The sequence below is a fragment of the Triticum dicoccoides genome, chromosome 5A (genome assembly GCF_002162155.2).
Source record: "Triticum dicoccoides isolate Atlit2015 ecotype Zavitan chromosome 5A, WEW_v2.0, whole genome shotgun sequence".
Lineage (NCBI taxonomy): Eukaryota > Viridiplantae > Streptophyta > Magnoliopsida > Poales > Poaceae > Triticum > Triticum dicoccoides.
Window position 1 is genome coordinate 528,519,716 of NC_041388.1, and position 19,842 is coordinate 528,539,557.

The window sequence follows — 19,842 nt, forward strand, 5'->3', positions numbered from 1 at the left end:
AAGAGTTCGTGGGACGTCATCGAGCCGAACGTGTGCGGATCGCGGAGGTGTCGTACTTTCGGTACTAGGATCGGTCGGATCATGAAGATGTATGACTACATCAACCGCGTTGTCATAACGCTTACTCTTACGGTCTACGAGGGTACGTGAACAATACTCTTCCCCTCTCGTTGCTATGCATCACCATGATAGATCTTGCGTGTGCATAGGATTTTTTTTGAAATTACTGCGTTCCCCAACACCACCCTTGTGGACAGCAGGTGGGTCCCCCTCTGTTGATTCTTTCGCCAATATTTTGTGTATATTCCAAAAATATTCTCATGTATTTTCAGGTCATTCCGAGAACTTTTATTTCTGCACAAAAATAACACCAAGTCAATTCTGCTGAAAACATCGTCAGTTCAAGTTAGTTCCATTTAAATCATGCAAATTAGAGTCCAAAATAAGGGCAAAAAAGTTTGGTAAAGTAGATACGATGAAGACGTATCAGTGACTGAGCGGCGCGCGCCCGGGTGGCCCACGTAAGCACCTGCCTTGTATAAGGAGGTAGCCAGGGCTGACCTCTATTATGGCATTTCTGTAGTTCAGTCCACAGATACAGCTCATTCCTTTGATACAGATGCATATTTATTTAGTTCTGATGTAAGTCTTGCGAGTACTTTAGATGAGTACTCACGGTTTCTTTGCTACCTCTTTTCCCTCATACCCGATTACTCGATCAGATGACGGAGTACAGGAGCCAGATACCACCGTCGATGACTACTGCTACCCTAAGGGTATCTACTACTACGTGAACACCGCCGACGACCAGGAGTAGATAGGAGGCTCCCGGGTAGGAGGCATTGCCTTTTCGATTCTGTTGCTTTTGTGCTAGCCTTCTTAAGGCAAACTTGTTTAAATAATTTATGTACTCAGATATTGTTGCTTCCGCTGATTCGTTTGTGTTCGAACATATGTATTGAGCCCTCGCGGCCCTGGTTTGTAATATAAAACTTGTATAACTTTAATTTGTGTCTAGAGTTGTGTTGTGATATCTTCTTGTGAGTGTCTGATCTTGGTCGTACACATTTACGTGTATGATTAGTGTACGATTGAATCAGAGGCGTCACATGCTCCTATTTAACACTTAAATCATCTAAATGCCTCCTAAATGCACATTCGGCTAGCCCAGAAAGCACCCATTGCTTGCTCGGCTCGACCCGCTAGTTCTTTCTCCATTATGCTCAGCTCTCATGCGAGGCCGGGAATAAAATTTCAACGTTTTTTTATTATTTTAAAAAATAAAATAAAAAAATGTTGACGGATTTAAAACTAATGTTCATGAATCAATAAAACATGTTCATAATTTGGAAAAATATTCCCAAAATAGAAATAAAACATGGACATCCACGAGTTTGAGGATGCACGAGAATTAAAAAAACGCCACAAATTAAACAAAAAAAATCATGAAAACAAAAAAAATCATGAATTAAGAAAATATTTATGATATTAAGAGAAGTCATATAATTAAAATATCATGAATTTACAATAAAATAAAAATTGATTTATAAATAAATAAAAATTAATTTATAAATAAATAAAAATTAACAAATCAGAAAATAGAAGAGATAAAAAACCAAACAAAAAGCCGAGTAATACAGGATGAAAAGGATAAGCAAAAATTAAATAAAACCGAAGGGTGATTCCCAAAACCGGTGTAAAACCAGAAAACAGTGGGCCTGTATGGGTCAGGCCACTACCGAATATCTCGTGAATGCATGAACATTCCTGTATGTTTCGCTATAAGCACAAATAGAGAATACCACGAGAGCTATGTCTCGGAATCTCCTATTGGACGCACATTGCATCAAAGTGTCGGTGTTTCGCACAGACATGACGATCGAGCGATGACCTGGCCCAGGCCATTAGGCTTTGTACAATGGTAGATGCTTAGGGAGGTGCTTAGAAAGATAAACCGATTTTTTTTGAAGCACCAGCGCTTATTTCTACATGAAAGACGCTTAGTTAAGCATCTACCCTGCACAAATAGACACTGATGCTTAAAAAAAGTCTGGTTTATTTCTCTAAACACCTCCCCTAAGCACCTACCATTGTACAAGGCTTTAACATGCTGCGGGCGTTTTCCGGTTTTGGAAACCTTCTACAGTTTTCCTTCCGGTTTTTCTAGTTTTCGTGAACCGGTTTTCCTATTTCTTTCTGGTATTTGTTCTTTTTTCTTTTTTCGTTTTTCTGTTTTTTTTATTCTTTATTTTTTCTTTTCTTTTCCTTTTTCTTTTCTGCTTTTTTTCTTTTTTTTCTTTTTATGTTTCAAGTTTATTTTTCTTTCTTTAAGGAGTTCTTGTTTTGAAATTATTTGGAAACTTAAAAAAAATCCGCGCTTATAAATCATTTCAAAATTTATAAAAATGGTCGTGTTTTTCAAAATTTGTTCCTAAATTCAAAAATTGTTTCCATTTTTTGAACTTGTTTCGGAATTTCAAGAAATATTCCAGTTTTTCCGAAAATGTTTGCATGTTTTTGTTCTTGTATTGAAAATTGATCATAAATTCAAAAAATGTTCTTGTTTTCAAATTGTTGGTCAGGTATTCAAAATATGTTCGTGTTTCAATCTTGTTGGGGTTTTCATAATTGTTCTCCCTTTCAAATTTGTTCTAAAAATTCAAAATATGTTCGTGATTTAAATAATTGTTCCCGTCTAAACAAAATTCATAATGCAAAAAAATTTCTTGTTTATAAATAATGTTCTCATTTAAAAAAATGTTCGGGAATTTCAAAAAATGTTCGTGCTTCTCAAAAATTGTTCAACAATTCAAATAATGTTTCCATTGTGAAAAACTGTTCAGAATATCAAAATTGTTTCACAAATTCATAAAATGTTAGGGAATTTTGAAAAAAGTTCAACAATTCAAAACGAGTTTGCATTATCAATTTTTTTTCCCAAAATTCTATAACTGTTTGAGTTTTTCAAAAAGGTCAGGAATTTCAGAAAATGTTTGCACTTTTCGAAAGTTGTTCCCATTACCGATTTTTTGTTCTCAAAATTCAATAAATGTTCGCGTTTCCATCAAATATTCTGGAATTTCAAAATTCTTTCTGTCGAAAAATGTTCACGTTTTTATTTTACTTTTTGAAAATTTGAAAAAAAATATGAGTTCTTCAATAAATGATCGGATTTTCAAACATTGTTCTTTGTATAGAAAAATCACAAATTCTATATGAAGTTCGAAACCATTCGAAAACCTGTCCGGATTCTGCTTTGCAATTAGGAATCGCCTACTATCGGGCCGGCCAATTAGCGCAGAAATGCTCGTGTGCGCTATAGGACCGCTCTCCGGTTTTTTTCCTTTTGTTTTTCTTTGCTTTTTCATCTCTTTTTTTCTTTGCTATACTTTGGTTCTCTTACTTGTTTCAATGGTTTCTTTTTTTATCGTTCCTTCATTAATTTCTGGTTTTCTGTGGATTTTTTCACAGGTTTTCTTTGGGTTTTTTCTTGCTTTCTTTCTTATACAATGGTTCTCTTCTACTTCTTTCTTGTTTTCTTGCTGGTTATCATCGCTCTTATTTTTTAACACATGTCTACTTTTTCTCAGAACAATTTACATTTTTAGAACAGATGCGCAACATTTTTTTGATAAACATTGTACATTTTTCGAATATTCGATGTCATTGTTTCAAAATACATGTTTTGAATGGATAAACGGTATCATTTTCCAAAAACATGTTGTACATTTATTTAAGGAAAAAACATTTTATCAACCAACTTGTCGACAGGAAAAAAAACTTCACAAACATTATTTTTACATTGTATACTTTTTCGAATAAATGTTAATATTTTGCAAATACACTTTGAAATTTTTTAACCCTAATAAGCATTTTTAAATACACAAACTTCTTTAACATTGTACAAACATTTCGAAAATTTGACGGACATTGTTTGGAGACATGTCAATATTTGTTTAAAATGTGACATACAATTGTTTCATTGTAAATAAAATTTAACTGCATGCACATTTCTTTCATTGTATAATATTTTTTCAATAGAATTTATGCTATTCACTTGAGGTTGTTTCTTCGAAAATTGTCGCATTCACGAACATTTATTTTAGATGCGGGAATATTTCTTTAAATTGTCGCATTCATTTCTTTAATTTTACTAAGCATTTTCTTATATTACACAGACATTATTTTTACATTGCATTCAAATTTTAACAAAGTTTCCATACATTATTTTGAAACTCGGAACTTTTTTAGATGGTCACAAAAAGAATTAAATTGCGCTTATACTATGTTAATATTTTTCAAATTCGCAGCTTCAATTCTAAGTAAATTGGTTTGGTAATATATGCATTTTCGATTCCTTTCAAAAATATGAACAAAACAAAAATTTAAAGGAACCAAACGATGGAAAAACAAAGGAGAAAAACTAACAAGCATGTGCTTGAACCTGGGCTGCCAGCCCTACAGTCTCGTGCGAAAGAAGTCCATATTTCACCCCAAAATGTTGTGAGATGGATGAATACCCCCCTAAACTCCAATTTGGTATGATTTTGACCCTCAAATCTCCAAAACCGGGTAAATGTCCCCCTTGAATGGTTTTGGTGCTGATTTTAGGCGGTTTTTCCCATTAAAGGGTGCTGACATGGCATGGTTGGGTTGTGTCGATTCACCCTCGTCGCCAAGTCGAATCTCCTGGTCGTTTCATCTCCTCGGGCCGCTTTTCGCCAGACGCCGTCACCGCCGGCACAGCTCATGATCGGGGCCACTAATTCGTGATCCGATTGAAGCCATGGACGGAGGTACGTGATGCGAACCTAGTGCCCCACATTTTTTGTCCTTCCTCCTCTGTTTTGTAGGGCTATTAGGGCACGCAATATAGGGTTTTCGTCGAGCCTTTTTTCCATGACACGTCATGTTCATCGGGCGGAGAGGACGCCCGTTTGTTTCATTGAGGGATGCCTCGACGAGTGTGTTAGCGATGCCATGAGCTGTTGTATACTTTCTCCGTCCGGAAATACTTGTCATCAAAATGGATAAAAGGAGATGTATCTGGACGTATTTTAGTTCTAGATACATCCTTTTTTGTCCATTTTGATGACAAGTATTTTTGGACGGAGGGAGTACTAGAGAGCAAATCGTGTTCCTTTTACTGCATTTTCTATATTACAGGGACTCAATTCTCTACAGGCTGAGGACAGAGTTTCAGACTTTCAAATGTTTGAACTGAAATGGTCCGCTGATGATGACCCGATGATGTGTGAATTCTGTCAAGATGGTACATTCGTTGTCGCTTAGTCACATTCTGTTCTGCTTATGTTAGCATTGTGCATGTTGATGGAAATGGATATTGGTATAAGCTGAGGACTTGATATTCAGGTCAGGTCTTGACTACATTTAGACTGAGTCGTGAAAACAGAGCAAGACAAGTTGGTTATATTCATATTTTCCTTCCAAGCAATCTGAAGTTTAGCAAAAGAAATAGACATTAGATTTTGATTTCTTTCAACACTTTGTCTGGATCTTATTTCAGTTAACTCATACGTTGTCTGAATGATGCTAGGCTTCAGCCTGATCCGTGCCAAGCGTCCTAATTTTATTGTATTTTGTATACCATACTATTTTGCTCACACAAACTCTGCTACTATATCTACGAAAACAGTGACCCAAGGACACGGCAGCAACGGCGGTGTGCCTGTGCAGCACATGGAGGTGGGCTGCGTCAAGGGCGCCTGTAGTGGTGCTCGGGGCGCTTTGCCAGCAGCCACCGACCATGACCGTCCAATGCGGTGCTCCCGCCGGCAAGACTCGCTGAGGGGCCGGCGGCGAGATACGATGGGCGCGCACGCGTCCTGATGGAGCGACTGTGCTGGTCCGATGGAACCAAGAACAAGCTGTCGGTGCCACGTCAAAAGTGCCAATGACTACTCATCTTCTAAAACCAGCTAAAATCCGTAAAACCAGCTGCAAAACCACTTTGGGGGCATTTATCCGGTTTTGAAGATTTTAGTGTTAAAATCATACCAAATTAGAGTTCAAGGTGGTATTCGTCCATCAGGCCACATTTGGAGATGAAATATGGACTTCTTTCGTCTCGTGCTTGAGGACGCTCCCATCATGTGGCTTGTTACAGCCAGATATAGCTTGGCTTGGCCCTAGAGACTGGCTCCCTCACACTTTCCCCAGCTTCCCGATGGCTGGGACCTCCTGTCTACCGCTCTTTGCGGCAAATTGCCGGCCGCATGCACATGCGGATATCCAACCGGGCCGGCCAATGTTGCGACTGTAGAACTAAAAAAAAGTCACGTTCTGTAGGGATCAAGCGCAGGTGCTCCAATTCTAAAACACCTGCTATTACTAGGTCTGGGCGTTCGGTAGAAACCGAAAGTTATTTTATGAATTCGGTTAGCAAAAGTGAAAACCGAAATTAACAAAAAAATCAACTAACCAAAAATTTAGTTAACCGATTTTTTCGGTTCGGTATTCGGTTTTAGCCGATTAGGGACCATATACAGAAAACATATTTTTACACCATGTGTTTTCTTGGCCCAAGCTAACTGCTTTGCACGTTATTCCTACCTGAGCCTGCCTTCTTAAGTAACCAATCTCACCGTTTCATCCCCCAATCTTTCTCTAATAATAATAATAATAATAATAAAGCACGGATTGACTTTGTGGGGTTCACCGTCACAATACGCTTCTTTCCGTGAATTTAAGCTTTCAGTTTCTTTTTCTTCAACACGTCTCTCTCCCTAATCTTTCCCTAGGCGCTTAGGGAAAAAGATTCTTGCCTTATTTGGTTTTCCGTATGTTCCATCCGGCTATGCGTGGTTGTTCTATTTTTTTGGTATGTTTCCTGATCCATCGCTGTCCATTATTAGTCCATTGTGCATACAACTCTAACTCCAAAACCAATCTGCTGCAATAAATAGAACGTCACGGTTAGCTTATCCCATCGATTTGCTTCTCAAATCAAACCAGGAGAATAGAAACTAATCGTTTGGGACGCATCCTCAGCCGCGGACCCAAGGCTCGCCGCCGGCGTGTTAGAAGAGTACGGGCTCTTGCTACTAAGCCTCGCCTGCCATGGCGCCGGTGGGAGACGGATCCCCGGGACCGTCGATGGTCCACACGAGGCTTGCCGACCAGCGATTGCGAGGAGTTGCTGCCGGGCCAACGCCAGATGCCAGGTGCGGCAATGGCAATGACCGTCGCACCCGATGGTCGTTCCTTACGCTGCCCGTGGAGCTGTCCACATCCGACCACGTCACCGCCATCCGCTGCATGACCTCCTTGCCTCCTTCACGGGCTACCCACTCAACGAGGTGCTCGGATGCAACATGCGGGTCTTCCAGGGAGCCGCTGCCGAGCGCGCCGCTGTTGCCGAGGTGCACGATACTTATAATTTGAGTGTTGTTGGCACAGCCTGACCTCGCCGATGAGACATATGGAGTTTTTTCCTAGCGATCACACACCTCTGGAGGTTAACTGGACTACTTTCCGAACTGACCTTACGCGGCAAGATGTGCAAGTGTAGAGGAGCTAGCTGATGGATTCACCATATACAAGGCATGCAGGTATACAAATCGTTTTGTTCCCTTGACCATAGATTGATTCTGGCATGATGTACTTTGCGCGTGCTATTGGCGCGTTGCAGGTGGATTGATCTGGTTGCACAAGCTAGCTTTGTACTTTCAGATTGGTTCCCGCGGCATTGCATCAGGGAGCAAACGGAGCCTGGTTTTGCAGATCGCTTTTACCGGAAAGTACGACACAACTGGACAGAACATCTCAGTGAAGGTAAAGCACAGTCCGGATCAAAACGTGAGTCATTATCTATGTTCTTCCCGATGGATCAACAGTCGCCTTTTGGGAGAACCATGAGTACAGGCGCCTACGCTTTAAGAGAGAAACAACGCAAGTCCGCCCGGTCCTTTCTCTCGAATTCTGCCCAAATGCCTCCAAATTTCTCCTTGTTTGCTTATTTTTTTTATTTTTCTTACTACTTGAGGTTCTTAAATAATTATACAGTACTCGGTCTGGTTATGATAATTGATTGTATGCTAGAAGGTTGGCACAGACCTTTCAGTCGTCAATTGTACAAATTGTTTGTGTTCAATCTTATTGACAAAAAGACTATTCCCATTTTCACGACATTGAAGAACAGAGGGTTTCATGTGTAAGATGAGAGAGGCAACTGATATGGTTCTTTATCACGTTGCGACTTTCGTAACCACGTGTTAATTAAAGTTCAAGTGCAGGTATTGCAGTGAGTCGGATATGCTAATTATTAAGTGACATCATTTTTTTACTAAATGTTAGTACAATGGATTGACAGATGATATTACTTTTTTTGAGAAAGAGAATATATTAATATCGTGAAGATACCAATCAGATGATATTACTTGGGCCTGACACTCATGATTTCCTTTTTGCACTTCTCAAAAATATATGTGCACCAAGAGCTCTATAAATGCGGAAATGAAGAACCTTGGCGTGATGGCAACGTATTCATCTACCTTTTTTGCGAGGACATATTCATGTACCTTGACAACCTTTAAGTACCAATAGTTGAATAATTATATGTTTTCTTTAGAAAACAATTTTTTATGTAACCCAATATTTGTAAATGAAAAGGAGAGATACGCTGCTTTTACATTATAGGTGGTCCCCTTAATCTGTTTCAAGCTAGAGAATAGTGTGCATGTATAGTCTGATCTGTAATTCACATACTGGAATCAAATATTAAACACCGAGCAGCCTTAAATATCCCTGGATTACATAGGTTATGTATTGTAAACCCCTTACATCCATATTGCACTAAACTACTCCAATTTCCATCTTATGAAAGAATTTCGAGCTAAAGTCCTGCTAGCATCAGATTTTGTCTCCTAGGTAATGGATATCATACTGCATGTAGTCACGATCGTGGTGTAGCCTAATGATACTTCCAAACTATAGGTCTGTGTACCTTTTTCACACGTTGCAACGCACGGACTTTTTTGCTAGTAATGCTAAACATACAAAGAGTTACGCGCAATTACATGCTGACTAGAATTTTTTTCATCTACTAACCAATCACAAATTTGCCCCCCCCTGATTTTCAGAGAGGGTGGACCGCCTCCCCATCTATTAACCAATCAAATTAACTCTCTTTGTAAAACCTTATAACTCGTTTGTACGTGCAGTATTACTCTTCATCCCCTGTAGCTGGACGAGGTGGGACAAACCCACGTGAAGTGATATGCGGCAACTGGCACTGGCTGTGAGGACTATATATATATATATATATATATATATATATATATATATATATATATATATATATATATATATATATATATATATATATATAGGTAAAATTGTGTCTATCATAACTTGCCACAGAACTAGTTAAGTTTCCCTAAACTTCTAACGGTTTAAAAGTTATCAAAAAATATGAAATAAATATGGGAGCATCTCTCTAATGTAATAAGATGATCCAGCGGAGGCATTGTCAAAATATGCATCTATGTGTCCTCGACAAAAATAATAAGCATTTCAGCTCACTGCGACATAAATATATACTGAACTATTTGTTTTTTTTGTCCAGGACACATACAGTCATATTTTTTTAATCCCTCTGTTGAATCATGTTATATTATAAGTGTGTTGGTTCAGTATTTTTTTCAGAATTTTTGAGAACTTTTGCACCGTTGAAACCCTTAACTAGTTCTGTGGCAAGCACTTGTAGAAAATCCTACTGCTATATATATATATATATATATCCCTAATAATAAAGCACGGATTGGGTCTCCGGGTTCACCGTCACAATACACTTTCTTCTTATGTCATAATACGCTTTTACGATTTGTACAGACAAAATCATAATATAAACGATGTGGTACTAATTTAGGGAACCGTTCGTAGTTTTGTCCGTCCATCAAAATTTCTGTAGTTTGACACCGCGCTGCTTTGGGCCGGCCCACGCCGCGTTCTCCGCATCAAAATTTCTGTAGTTTGACACCGTGCTGCTTTGGGCCGGCCCACGCCGCGTTCTCCGCACGCACACGGCACACAGGTCTTACAATTCGTACGTCCGAGGTGGTTTGTCGTGCGGTAGTTTTATCGTTCTTCCGATTCGTTTCTGCCAAAAAAGAAAAAGCAGATGCGCAGAGAAAGCAGACGCGCAGAGCCACAATGGGCCGGCCCATTAGGGAACCAACAGCCTGCGCCAGTAAAACGTTTCTAAGAAAAATTAATACGCTGCAAGGACTCGAACTCAGACACTCATGCTAAAGCGTTCAGAAGGCTACCACTAGGCCAAACATGACTTGGTGTTCATTTAGCCGCGCGAAATTTCAAATTAAGCGCACAATCGCGCCAGATATTAAGAGGATTTCTTTTTAAAGTGAATATATTTTAGAACACGAAAATTTGCAAAGTTGTTAACAAAAATTTAAACTCGATTTTTTTTCAAAAGAAAAATATTTTTTTAAACTGAGTATTTTTTAAAACACAAACATTTTTTTAAACTAGGAGGTACTGTTGTGATTATTTTTAGAATCTGCAAAAATTTAAAAACTCAAATATATTTTGAACTTTAAATTTGAAAAGGCAAACATTTTTTAAAACATGATTTTTTTAATCTATACTTATTAATAAAACTTGGGGAATTTTTGAAATACGCCCACCTGATGCATTGTTTTAATTCAATTTATTAAACTAGGATATGAAGGAATCTTTTTTCTCCATAAAGTCTTCACGTACGACAAGTCTCACTCGCCCAGTGACACCCGTCAAAATGCATGAGAGAAGTCCAACTAAGATTTCATGGTCTATCTGACACAAACTACTCACTTTACATGGTGACACTGACATATATTATTTCAATGCTTTTCCCTATTATATTAGCTAGCCGATTAAAAAAACTTTGTTCAACGGTCTTGATCATGGCCGGACACGAAGGCGGTTCAACAATCCAGCTGTTGGACCTGGCCAACCTTGGTTAGTGAAAACTGGTACTATGACCACCGGCGACGAGGACGACAAATATGACAAGCAGAAACATGTGTCTGGTGTTATATTGAATGGAAGATGTGGACCTGAGAATGAGGTATTAGTCATGTTTATTATGTTATGGGCATGAGGGTGAGGTCTTTAATCATGCTCAGTGGGTAAGGGCGTGTGAGGGCTGTTTTCACCCGTTGCAACGCACGGGCATGTTTGCTATAATAATAAAGTACGGATTGACTCTTCGGGTTCACCGTCATAATATGTTTTTTTCCTTGAATTTATGCTTTCCGTTTTTTTGCAGAACATCCATATTTTTTCCAAAATCCAAGGTGGTACTAATCTGTACCTACGTAAAAAAACGCTAGGTTTCAATCGGTACGTCGTAGACTTGGGCCTTCTGGCTGTCCGTTGCGAAGCAAGGGTGTTGTGTTATTAAAATGCATGTCAATTTTTTCTCCCGTTGCAACGCACGGGCTTATGTGCTAGTATATAATAAAGCACGGATTGACTCTGTGGGTTCACTGTCACAATACGTTTCCCCCGTTAATTTACGCTTTCAGTTGAAAATTAAAATATATTCAAGGTGGTACTAAATTTTGTATTGCAATACTGTCGACTCGATTGACTGCTACGTTCTTTCTTGGTCGCTTAGCTGGGCTGCGATCCGGTTGGGCCTTGGGCCGAGTAGCCAGGGAAAAACGTTTCATTTTAGCAAACAACACCCTGTACTTTAGTATATTCAGCCCGCTGTCCTTTTTAAAGTGACGGATGGCTTCCTTCGATGTATGCTCTCCTCGCCGCCTCTGCCCGCCGCCGCCCTCGGTCTTCTTCTCCGACCGTCCGCCGCCGCCCGCCAGTCTTCTTCTCCAGCCGTCCGCCGCCCGTCCTCCTTCCCCTCCACATCTGCCCCTAATCTTCTCCGGCGCCGCCCATAGCCTCCTCAATCTCCAACCTATTGTTCTCGTGCTTCTCTGATTTGGATCGAGATAGGAGTCCTGGATCGAGTTAGGGTCCGTGTTCTTCTCCAACACAAAGCTATGGAGGGTCCTGTAATAAGAAGGAAGGATCCTCGACCGGAATCTGCCCCAGGCAGGACCTCAATGGCGACCTGCAGGCCCGGCCTCTCTCTCTCTCTCTCTCTCTCTCTCTCTCTCTCTCTCTCTCTCTCTCTCTCTCTTTCGACTCCCTCTTTTTGCGACCTCAAGAAGCTACGGCGGCTCATCCTCGAGGCCAAGCTCGTGCAATTCCGACGACTCCAGGCCTAATTTGTTTCCTGGTCAGTCTCCTTTCCTCTGAGTTTTTTCTTGTTCCTCCAATGGACCTGTCGATAAATGCAGAATTGTGACTAGCGCTTCTCCCCCCTTTGTCTTATTGCAGCTCTATCTGGTCCAAGTGATGCGCCAAGGGGATTTGCACCAGTAAGTTAGTTAGTTCCCTTGAGAATTTCACATGGATTCGGCTATTGATTCACATGGTGTTTGACTGCTTGTTTCATCCAGAATTCACACTATCTTGCATAAATTCAGTTCTAATTTTGTACGTAATTATTCACGTTTCAGGCTTTCAGGATTGTTCAGTTTCATGCTAAGAAAAAAATAGGGTTGAGGGGAACCACTTCTTTGGCGTGTTGTTCCAATAGTTCATGATGATGAGGTCCGACTCCATAATATACTAGCATTTTATTTAAATGCCAATGGGTGCACCAACATTTAAGCAAGCAGTTTTTATGCATTTTCCTTTTTAGCACATAGTGAGCAAATTGTTCTGACTGTGCAATTTGATAGAGTCCATGCCAGCGCAACTCTCGCAATTCTCTGAACTCTTTCTGAAGTATACTGCAAGATTCGATTATAGTGTGGCCTTCAAATCAGAGCTACAATATTGCCTTTGTAGCTGCATGGTGGGTATCAATTTTTGTTATCACTGATCTTCCCAAACTGAAGCTTAGAGAGATCAAAATGTTACATGCTGTAGGGCCAGGAGTGAACTAAACTCGTCCGACAGTGTTCTACGGTTCGCCGCAACTTCGTAGGCCGGTTTTCCACTTGAGGTATGTAGACAAGGAGGATTGAAATCATGGTATTTGGTTCTCTGCAATCTATAGTAATATGTCTTTGGTCTTATTTTCCTACTGCTGGTTGTGTTTGTGGTACATAATACTCTGATGTTGAAAGGGTGGATCAGGTCATGGAGTACCTATGCCCCCATCGAGTAGCTTATGCGTCCTATATTTAGCTTTTCAAGATTATTAGATGTTTTATGTCAAGATGAATACATGGATAGTCCGCTATTTGCAGTATTGTTATAATTGCTCCCTGCTTCCGATAAAATGATTTCTTTTGTTCATTAGAGTTACAGTATTACAATGCAATGGTTGTTATAATATGGAGAACTGGTTAATTATAAGAGAGTGTCACATATGAGGATGAAAGCATGGATCAGCTCCTGTAGTAGTTATCTTTGATTTACGACAGAGTTTACTTATGGTTATAGAATGGAACTTTGTATTATTTTGCCATCCTATTTCCTTTTTGAAAATAGCTACAGCAACTGTCAGTTTAAATTGATGCGAGCAAGTAAATAACGCAATTTTCTTAATAACTTTTGCCGCACATATTGTAACTGTAAGCCGCTATTCAGGATCAAGGTAACTCTCTATGTAATTCCAGAGCAGAGGTTTATAAGGTAACTCTCTATGAAACAGATGTTTTGTGAACGAGCAGATTTGATGTTTGATTTGCATAAACATGGGAAATTCATAGTTATTTACTATTCAAATTTGAAGCTAATATGGTATTTGATTCATGCATAGGGCTGAAGGTTTTACTCAAATTCGTGTTATACTAGAGTTAGCGCCTAAAAAAATGTCAGTGTATCTCTTGGGGGAGGAGGTGGGAGAGATGTAGCAGGTAGAAGATGGACCGTGGATAAGAAAGAGGAAGGGATAAAGTGTCAATTGGCAATGAAAACTTTAGTATTTGTGATGTAAATTTGAATGCTAAAGTTTGAATTTTTTTTCCTGGTCTTAATTTTTTCTTTCAAATGCAAGTGGATTAATCTGCATAAAATTTAATAATATGTTGTATTCAACTTTATTTGGATTTGCCTTCCACTCATAGGTCGGAGTCTAGAGTTTACGCATACCGTTGCATCAATATTGTTGCATCATGGTCAATTCTCTTGGACAGATAGCTGAGGCCATTGCATAATTTCAGAGGTACTTATAAATATAAAATGGCTTTCTTTAGCAAAAATGCAAAAGTTACGATGTTTATTTTGATAACCTTGACAATGTCAAGTACATAGAATTGGAATGGAGCCGAGCAACCCTGGTTCATTGTAACTGGTGTTTGCTTCACATCGAATCATTGAAGGAGTATGATGCTGCTTTGGAAGGAGGCTTTTCTCAATCTGTGTTGCTTTCGGAGCGAGGCTGGGCCACATCCACACTATTGTCGCTCGCCTGCCTGGGCCTGGGACGTGTTATTGAAGCCTTCACCATGCTACAGAGGACAGTCATGAAGCTCAGGTTTTTATGCTCTAACTATGTATTGAAAGTGTCAAGGCAAGGTCAACCTAATGATATGTTCGTGGAGTCATAATTTTTTTGTTTCTTTCTGTTAGTGTTAGAAGACAAGTTGGCTTCGTATATTGGCGAAATCTCAACCCATGTTCTTCAGTTGGCTTCATATATTGGTGAAATATCAACCCATGTTCTTCAGTTTGCATTAAGTGCAGACAACCTACTGTTGTTTATTTACCTTGCCTTGAGTACAGATTCTACTTTGGCTGCAGGATGTTGACACTTCGCTTGCTTCTGATAAGAATGCTTGGAAAGTTATAATGAAAAATGGAAAACTTGTGTAGTTTTACAAGACAAGTAAGCGCCTATGACCTTTCCTATCCGACACAACGCAAGTGCGCACGACAGCTAGCACAACAAACAAACACCAAGCAAGCACACGTACACAGCAGTAGCATGTACTCCCTCCGTAAACTAATATAAGAGCGTTTAGAATACTAAAGTAGTGATCTAAACGCTCTTATATTAGTTTACAGAGGGAGTAGAAGCTATCACACACGCGCCCGACACAACAGCCGACTCGGGACTGGATGACCACGACGTGCGTGGGTTGAGGCCTCACCGAAGGAGCGGCGCTTGCGGTGTCTGCATGTTCGGCCTCGCTACACTCCATCATAGTCACATCACGGAGCGCTGCAGTAGGGCAACGATTCTGCTAGAGGTAAATAGGGGTTTGGGGTGCTATTGTCCAAGATTGTGCTACCAAGGATTGTGGATCTTAACTATTAGACTATTCATTTGTAATCTTAATCTATAAAAAGAAAGTAAGGTTGTATTGTATTTAGCACTCTTGTGATAAGAATGCTTTTTTTGTTGTTCTTATTAAAACATTGGCGTGCAGCAGCCATAGACAATGTGATTACTATATGCTTTAGTTCAAAACTTTATGTTGTTGTACATTGTCATCACTTACAGAGGTACGATGCATATAATTTATTTGCAAGTTTCATTAAAAAAAACTGTTGTTGTTGATATATCTATATGCATGTCAATACCTCCAAGCTATAACTACCCTTGTGAGAAGGTGTAACCAAAGTTGTCAAAACCCGGAACCGAATTGATCGGTTGAGTTAGAACCGAATGCCCATGCCTATCTGTATATAACACTTCGGTTCATGTGTCTCCATCCAGACCTCACGACCGCGCATGGTCGGTTGTGGCCGTTGCCACTGCGTGTCTCTGACATGGACTTGCTCTGGTCCGGCTCCATCATGCTGGATGTCGTGAAGGCTGTAGTCCAGGAGTTGGGGACGGGCCCCTATTTCAACTTTAGCATGGCTCTCCATTAGCAATATATTCGAAGTGCCAAGGTTGCAAAAGCCATATCCGTGGGATGTGTTTATTGTGATTTGAGATGCGTATTTTCTGCCTTATTGCTTTTTCCTATGTATGCGATTGATTGGGTTAGATCTATATAGGGTCTTGATATTGCTATAGAGAAGTTATAATAGTTCTTCATCATGATTTGTATTTGACCATAACAATCGTAAGACAACTATGAATGCTTGACATTTTCTCCTGAACAAATGCGGCTATTAGTTTGTATTTCATCTAAGTGCAGTGCAATCAATTGAAGTTATTTTGGAAGAACATACATCTGATTATCTTTGGTTTTACTATAGTCCGTAGTAGAGTTAAAATTGTACATTTTGTGAACTATTCTGTTCCAATATCTCTTTCTATACATTCTATAAGGTTATCTACTATGTGCATTTGCTTTCGCCATTATTGTTCATGCCCTACTCTCTGTGCTAAGAAACATAGTTTCATCTTATCCCTAAGATCAGTACAAGTTGGGAATGGCCTTGGGTGTATTGTAATCAGGTGGACACTATTGCCACTATCAACAATGCAGGAAGAAGAATAGGCAGGCGACATGGGTGGAGCTTCTCGAGCCATATTTGTTGTGTTTAATGCATGTGATTTTTTAACCTGTTGCAACGCACGGGCCCTTTTGCTAGTTATACAAAAGTGTGGACCTTGGAGAGTTGCATGTAACATGTGGCAGGCCTTCCCCGACTCGCATGTCGACTGTACGTAGTGCTAGGCCCAAATAGTTGCATCTTGTACGTGGGCGCTAGGATTTTGTGTGTTCTTTTTTTTTGCGGAAGAGGATTTTGTGTGTTCGACCAGGTTACTTCGGTTTCTTTATTATAAAACCGAACCGGCCGAACTTAATTCGGTTAGTATAAGTGAAAACCGCATTTTACTGTAGCAGCAAGAAAACCCGAAATTTCGGTGTCTTCAGTTACGGTGTCGGTTCCGTCTTCGGTCCATCACTTTTTGTGCCCACCCCTAGCTATTACCACTTCAGCTAGCGAGGGTATCTGATTATTGAGTTGTGCGAAAAATATAAGAACCAAAACAATCGCACATCCGAGTTTTCTTTTTTGAAATTTTGAACACAAAACATTTGTTTGAAAAAAAGGGGAATGTCCTATGAAATATGTGAACAAAATTTTAAAAAACTCAAACAGCTTTGAAAATCGGGAACAATTTCCTAAAATACTTAACAATATTTCTAAACTCTAGGGAAAAATGAACATTTTTTTGAAAGGGAACTTTAAAATTAGAAATATTTTTGGAAACCACAACATTTTTTAAGCACTGGACACAAAATTTTGAAATGCATTTTTTTTTGCAATTCCAAACAAAATTCATAACATGAACGTTTTTTTTAAACTCAGGAACAAAATTCGAAAACATGAACGTTTTTTGAAATATGCAAACAATTATTGAAATAGGAACATTTTTTGAAACGGCATAAAAAATTAAAACATGACATTCTTGAAATTTTGAACAATATTTTATAATGAGAATTTTTTTGAATCTTCCAAACAAATTTGGAAACATGAGCATTCTTTGAAATCAGCGAACAAGTGTTTAAATGGAAATATTTTTGAAGTCCCTGATTTTTGGAAAAAGTTATGAAGATTTTGAACAAAAACATAAAGAAAAGAAAAGAAACAGGAAAAAAATGAACAAGGAAAACCATCAGAGAGCAAAAAAACGAGTAAGATTCGGTTCATGAAATTTCTGAAGTGTTCCCAAAACCCAAAAAAAAAACAGCCTGGAACCTTCCAAGCTCCCAAAACCGGATACGATATTCGTTAGCTGCTGATAATATGGGCTGACCCAATTTGATCCCTAGCTTGGTCAGGTCTATGCGAATGATTGACTATTTGTGCACACTGCGTCAAATAGACAAAGTGCCGAACGGGAGCTCTCCAGAAAATACTAGAGCAACAAGTTAGCGAGGGCTCCTTGGGCACCCTCCCAACCATCACTTGAGGGCGGGCTGAGAGCACGCCAAGTGGGAATTCTCAGCCGCCGTCACGTGTCACGTGCTAGGCGCTCTGATTTTTTTTCCGCACGCGTTTTCGGTATTTAAAACGGTTTTTCGATCTTTTGGTTTTCCACGGTCTTCCTTAGCTTTCGGATCAAAAATTAGAAAAAAATGCGCGAAAACACTTTTTTCCTGCGAGAGATACGGCCATGGCTCTCGAAAATGGGAAAAAAAACTTTTTAAGTTTTTTTTCTTCCGCTGGAGCCATGGTTATGAGACACGGTTTTGTTTCCGCGAGATGCATGGTTGTGCTTTCGTAAGAGGCATAACTGAGAAACAAAAAAAACGTGTTTCTGTTTATTTTTCCTTTCGCAAGAGGCATGATTTTGGTTCCATGAGGGGCATTGTTGTGCTTTCGCAAGAGGCACGGCCATGCCTCTCATAAACAAAAAAAAATGTGTTATCAGTGTTTTTCCTTCCACGAGAGGGACAATTTTGCTTCCTGGATAGGAACGGTTGTGCTTTCGCGAGAGGAACGGCCGTGCCTCTTTCGGAATGGAAAAAATGCTCACGGTTTGGTTTTTTTGTCAGGTTTTTTTGTCCGACTTTTTCATAAAAAATAAAATTCATCAAAACCTATTAACATGGGATCTAGATTTGAAGATCTCGATGCGATGAATCTATAGGTGAAAACAGTTTGAGATTTCGATGCACGATTTAAACAATAAAACATTTTGAACAAACGTATATACGAAAAAAGTGAAAACTCCCCGCTACGACGAAGGGCGTGCAGTTGGAAGTGAACTTTGAAAGCCGTATCCTTTAATTAGTGATTTCACAGAAATACACATGCAAATTAGGTCAACTACCTCATCATTGTCCAAACTGGGCCGCTCCCCTGCCCGTGCTTTCGGAACATCCCATGTGGTTGGTAGGCACGCCCCAAGATATTTCTTTTCTTTTTTCCTTTCTTGTCTCTTTTCCTTTTTGTTTTCTTTTTTCTTCTTTAAAAATTATTGTAATTCAAAAATCGTTTTGAACTTGAAAAAATGTTCACAAATTTTAAGAATTATTTCTATTATCTGTTTTAAGATTATCAAGAACGTTTAAAAATATTTACAAAGTTGATTTTTTTTCAAACCAAAGAAAATGCTCGTGAATTTGAAATATGTTCGTCTATACGAAACAACTTTCATGAATTCGAAAAATGTACCCAAACTGGAAAAAAATGATCATCGATTTAAAACATGTCCACGAATACAAATTTTTTGAAAAATGTTCAAGAATATAGTGCAAAAAGTTCTCATAGTTCATAAAAACATTTCATACCATGAAAACGTTTTAATGTGTTGAAATATGTTTAACATATATTCTAAAAATATTCAAAATGCGTATTAGAAAACCCGGTGAAATCCAGAGAGAATAACATCGAGAAAAAAGGAAAAGGAAACAGACCAGCAGTTAGATAAAAGATAAATATGTCCAACGACCCGAGTGAATAATGCGTTCCAAACCTGATTTCTTTTTTGAACACAGTATAGACGCAATCGCTCATACATACGCGCATACACTCACCACTATGAACGCACACACGCACACCCGACCCTTATGAGCATCTTAGAGAATCTGAGTCGGCATATCAACTTGAGATTTACGAAGTTATCGTAGGCGGCTCGTCGTCGACGGGAATGTCTCCTCCCACTGAAAGCGCATCGCTGAAAATTCTGAAATAAATCCAAAAATAATGCGAGCATCAGGACTTGAACTCCGATAGGCTGGTAATACCACTGTCCCTCTAACCATCCAACCACAGGTTGGATTGCGTGAGAACCTGATTTCTGTGCAGCCCAAATGCACGAACAAAAGAGGTGAAACGAAATAGTGTTCATGGAAATGGGTCAACCTGCTTCGGTCCGAGCATGGCACTCTATGGTCCAATATCGGGCAATCTCTTGGGTCTATATGGCGTGTGGGGCGCCCTAGT

At 39.4% G+C, this 19,842-nt stretch overlaps 1 long non-coding RNA gene across 6 annotated transcripts; it reads left to right on the forward strand.

The window, feature by feature from the left end:
* The first annotated feature begins 11,767 nt into the window (after positions 1-11,767).
* Positions 11,768-15,402, forward strand: LOC119302527. 6 transcript variants are annotated; one of them, XR_005147633.1, is made up of 9 exons: positions 11,768-12,265; positions 12,367-12,407; positions 12,549-12,642; positions 12,774-12,889; positions 12,964-13,039; positions 13,630-13,674; positions 13,802-14,518; positions 14,614-14,685; positions 14,785-15,402. It is a non-coding gene; the product is annotated as an uncharacterized LOC119302527 (long non-coding RNA). The 6 variants fall into 6 exon arrangements; XR_005147634.1 differs by having other exon boundaries at positions 12,964-14,206; positions 14,289-14,518; XR_005147635.1 differs by having other exon boundaries at positions 12,964-14,206; positions 14,296-14,518.
* Positions 15,403-19,842: the final 4,440 nt, after the last annotated feature.